Raw genomic sequence first — 5,000 nt, 5'->3', positions numbered from 1 at the left:
GGAACTGCGGCGGATCGCTGGCTGGCATCGTTTATGGTTAGAACTAGGGCGGTATCTGATCGCCTTCGAACCTCTAACTTTCGTTCTTGATTAATGAAAACATACTTGGCAAATGCTTTCGCTTCTGTTCGTCTTGCGACGATCCAAGAATTTCACCTCTAACGTCGCAATACGAATGCCCCCGCCTGTCCCTATTAATCATTACCTCGGGTTCCGAAAACCAACAAAATAGAACCGAGGTCCTATTCCATTATTCCATGCACACAGTATTCAGGCGGGCTTGCCTGCTTTAAGCACTCTAATTTGTTCAAAGTAAACGTGCCGGCCCACCGAGACACTCAACAAAGAGCACCCTGGTAGGATTTAAACGGGGTCCGCCTCGGGACGCGAAAGCACCCCTTCGGCTCGCCCCACCGGCAGGACGTCCCACGATACATGCCAGTTAAACACCGACGGGCGGTGAACCAACAGCGTGGGACACAAATCCAACTACGAGCTTTTTAACCGCAACAACTTTAATATACGCTATTGGAGCTGGAATTACCGCGGCTGCTGGCACCAGACTTGCCCTCCAATAGATACTCGTTAAAGGATTTAAAGTGTACTCATTCCGATTACGGGGCCTCGGATGAGTCCCGTATCGTTATTTTTCGTCACTACCTCCCCGTGCCGGGAGTGGGTAATTTGCGCGCCTGCTGCCTTCCTTGGATGTGGTAGCCGTTTCTCAGGCTCCCTCTCCGGAATCGAACCCTGATTCCCCGTTACCCGTTACAACCATGGTAGGCGCAGAACCTACCATCGACAGTTGATAAGGCAGACATTTGAAAGATGCGTCGCCGGTACGAGGACCGTGCGATCAGCCCAAAGTTATTCAGAGTCACCAAGGCAAACGGACCAGACAAGCCAATCCGATTGGTTTTGATCTAATAAAAGCGTCCCTTCCATCTCTGGTCGGGACTCTGTTTGCATGTATTAGCTCTAGAATTACCACAGTTATCCAAGTAACGTGGGTACGATCTAAGGAACCATAACTGATTTAATGAGCCATTCGCGGTTTCACCTTAATGCGGCTTGTACTGAGACATGCATGGCTTAATCTTTGAGACAAGCATATGACTACTGGCAGGATCAACCAGGGAGCTGCGTCAACTAGAGCTGAGCAGCCGGCCGCCCGGGAGTGTGTCCCGGGGGCCCGCGCGAACACGCAAGCGTCCGCTCAATTATTCTGCAAACAGGAGGAGGCCGAGCTCCCCTGCACGATACACCTCGAAACCCTCTCAGGTCCCGGCGGCGCGCAGCGCCGTCCTAGGTACTTGGTCGGTTTCGAGAGAGGCGCAATCGCCCGGAGTTAGGCGAGTAGACGGTTTTAGTGCGAACACCCTTGCTCCCAACTGAGCTTGCCGCTGCCGACAGAGGCCCGGGAGCGTGCTGTCGTGGCATTGCCGGCGGGAGACAACACGCGCCACCTATGGTGACCGGCAGCTCCAACGCCAGCGCCACACAAGGGCAAAGCCCCACTTGGGTGCAGAAGCGAACTCTCCCAGCACAGCGCACGCGCCAACACGTCCGCACAACTGCGATACAAACCACCTGCGAGAACCGCTGGGGCGACCGAGCAGCAGACGGCGTCGCGGCGCCGAGTGCCAGGCGGCGGCGCATCCTCAACGCACACAGTCCTCAATCAGACCAGCACACTGCAGATGTCCACCGCGCTTCGCACCGGGCTCGGCTGAACCAACTTTGGCCGCCAGGCGCCGCGTGCAGGGTGCGCCGCAGCGTAGCTGCGCCGCCTGCCGGGCCCGTCGGCTGGCGCTCCTGCCACTCGGCGCCCCCCACCAGCCGCCTGTTGCGCGTGCGCCCACGCAGCGCGCGGCCAACACGCCGGGCGGCCCCCCTTCACCGGCCGGGAACAGTCCCACCAAGCCACCGCCGCGTATCGCTTCATACCCACATGGGCCTAGTCACGCGTGTGGATGTGGCGGGTACCGCTGAAACAACCGGTTAATAGCTGTACCGATCGTCGCCATCACAGATTCACCTCCAGCGTGAACAACCGCTCAACAACGGATTTCCAGTTCATTTGCGTATCTTGGGCAGTAAACGTAGATGTCCACCTACATTTGCGAATTCAACAATTCTTGCATGCCAGGATGTCATGTGTCACGACACGCTACATCAGACCACATACACACTGCGACATGTGCAGAAGAGAACACGTGGAAGGTGGCCCGCGCACGTATGCGATGTACCTTCCGCGATCCACTGTCAACCGGCATCTGCGGCATGTCCCAGATATGGAACGCGGTCCACCAGGGTAGCACTTTGTGTGAGGCAATACGACAAAGTCGGAATACACGCGTCACTACATCAGACGGCTCACGCTGACCTGACCTGACCTGACTCACCGCACCACCACCCCCAGCGACCCAGGGTGACATACAATGCGTTCGTACGTTCCTCCCACACGCCTCTACGGCGTACCACAGTGCAACCTAGCTGTTATTGGGAGACGAGACAAGTAGCATCAAGCACAACATATGGAAATTGAGATTCGACACCGTTGGGCACAGCCAGCGTACGGTCACACGTATCACACTACTTCACTCTGTACGTAACGACCGATGATCGGTACAGCGTGTGGGTTACGCGTACGACATCAGCGGACAATGGACACAGACCATACCACGACGTACACTGAGGGCGTCGACATCTGAATGCAACTGAACAGCTGCGAGGCTCATTTAACACTCAAACGCCAGACCGACCAGCTTGAGAGGACAGAGACACAAAGAGGGGGACAGAGGGGGACAGAGGGGGGGGGAGGGGGGGGGTCGGCGATATAGTCCTATTGCAGTACAATTGACAGTGGATAGCAGGAATATGTGGAAAGTAAGCAACACTCGCAAGACATCTACATGAGGATAACAACGACACCAGAGATTCCGAGCAGTGAACTATGTTAGGCAAAGGGACAACGTGGGTTAGGTTAAGGGACAACGTGGGTTAGGTTAAGGGACAACGTGGGTTAGGTTAAGGGACAACGTGGGTTAGGTTAAGGGACAACGTGGGTTAGGTTAAGGGACAACGTGGGTTAGGTTAAGGGACAACGTGGGTTAGGTTAAGGGACAACGTGGGTTAGGTTAAGGGACAACGTGGGTTAGGTTAAGGGACAACGTGGGTTAGGTTAAGGGACAACGTGGGTTAGGTTAAGGGACAACGTGGGTTAGGTTAAGGGACAACGTGGGTTAGGTTAAGGGACAACGTGGGTTAGGTTAAGGGACAACGTGGGTTAGGTTAAGGGACAACGTGGGTTAGGTTAAGGGACAACGTGGGTTAGGTTAAGGGACAACGTCGGTTAGGTTAAGGGACAACGTGGGTTAGGTTAAGGGACAACGTGGGTTAGGTTAAGGGACAACGTGGGTTAGGTTAAGGGACAACGTGGGTTAGGTTAAGGGACAACGTGGGTTAGGTTAAGGGACAACGTGGGTTAGGTTAAGGGACAACGTGGGTTAGGTTAAGGGACAACGTGGGTTAGGTTAAGGGACAACGTGGGTTAGGTTAAGGGACAACTTGAGTTAGGTTAAGGGACAACTTGAGTTAGGTTAAGGGACAACTTGAGTTAGGTTAAGGGACAACTTGAGTTAGGTTAAGGGACAACTTGAGTTAGGTTAAGGGACAACTTGAGTTAGGTTAAGGGACAACTTGAGTTAGGTTAAGGGACAACTTGAGTTAGGTTAAGGGACAACTTGAGTTAGGTTAAGGGACAACTTGAGTTAGGTTAAGGGACAAATTGAGTTAGGTTAAGGGACAAATTGAGTTAGGTTAAGGGACAAATTGAGTTAGGTTAAGGGACAAATTGAGTTAGGTTAAGGGACAAATTGAGTTAGGTTAAGGGACAAATTGAGTTAGGTTAAGGGACAAATTGAGTTAGGTTAAGGGACAACTTGAGTTAGGTTAAGGGACAAATTGAGTTAGGTTAAGGGACAACTTGAGTTAGGTTAAGGGACAACTTGAGTTAGGTTAAGGGACAACTTGAGTTAGGTTAAGGGACAACTTGAGTTAGGTTAAGGGACAACTTGAGTTAGGTTAAGGGACAACTTGAGTTAGGTTAAGGGACAACTTGAGTTAGGTTAAGGGACAACTTGAGTTAGGTTAAGGGACAACTTGAGTTAGGTTAAGGGACAAATTGAGTTAGGTTAAGGGACAAATTGAGTTAGGTTAAGGGACAAATTGAGTTAGGTTAAGGGACAAATTGAGTTAGGTTAAGGGACAAATTGAGTTAGGTTAAGGGACAACTTGAGTTAGGTTAAGGGACAACTTGAGTTAGGTTAAGGGACAACTTGAGTTAGGTTAAGGGACAACTTGAGTTAGGTTAAGGGACAACTTGAGTTAGGTTAAGGGACAACTTGAGTTAGGTTAAGGGACAACTTGAGTTAGGTTAAGGGACAACTTGAGTTAGGTTAAGGGACAACTTGAGTTAGGTTAAGGGACAACTTGAGTTAGGTTAAGGGACAACTTGAGTTAGGTTAAGGGACAAATTGAGTTAGGTTAAGGGACAAATTGAGTTAGGTTAAGGGACAAATTGAGTTAGGTTAAGGGACAAATTGAGTTAGGTTAAGGGACAACTTGAGTTAGGTTAAGGGACAACTTGAGTTAGGTTAAGGGACAACTTGAGTTAGGTTAAGGGACAACTTGAGTTAGGTTAAGGGACAACTTGAGTTAGGTTAAGGGACAACTTGAGTTAGGTTAAGGGACAACTTGAGTTAGGTTAAGGGACAACTTGAGTTAGGTTAAGGGACAACTTGAGTTAGGTTAAGGGACAAATTGAGTTAGGTTAAGGGACAAATTGAGTTAGGTTAAGGGACAACTTGAGTTAGGTTAAGGGACAACTTGAGTTAGGTTAAGGGACAAATTGAGTTAGGTTAAGGGACAAATTGAGTTAGGTTAAGCGATAATCTGGTACAGCCACAGTTAGGTTAAGCGATAATCTGGTACAGCCA

The 5,000-nt window shown here is 50.6% G+C and overlaps 1 non-coding gene across 1 annotated transcript in view; it reads right to left on the bottom strand.

Moving 5' to 3' along the window:
* LOC126329765 (small subunit ribosomal RNA) overlaps positions 1–1,139 on the bottom strand; it is a 1,893-nt gene extending 754 nt beyond the window's left edge. The window contains exon 1 of the ribosomal RNA XR_007562520.1: positions 1–1,139. This exon is cut by the window's left edge and continues 754 nt beyond it. This is a non-coding gene — a ribosomal RNA (small subunit ribosomal RNA).
* Positions 1,140–5,000: the final 3,861 nt, after the last annotated feature.

This window comes from Schistocerca gregaria, unplaced genomic scaffold (genome assembly GCF_023897955.1).
Source record: "Schistocerca gregaria isolate iqSchGreg1 unplaced genomic scaffold, iqSchGreg1.2 ptg001216l, whole genome shotgun sequence".
Classification (NCBI taxonomy): Eukaryota; Metazoa; Arthropoda; class Insecta; order Orthoptera; family Acrididae; genus Schistocerca; species Schistocerca gregaria.
Note: the sequence above shows the minus strand (reverse complement) of the source record. Positions and strands in the feature narration are given on the sequence as shown.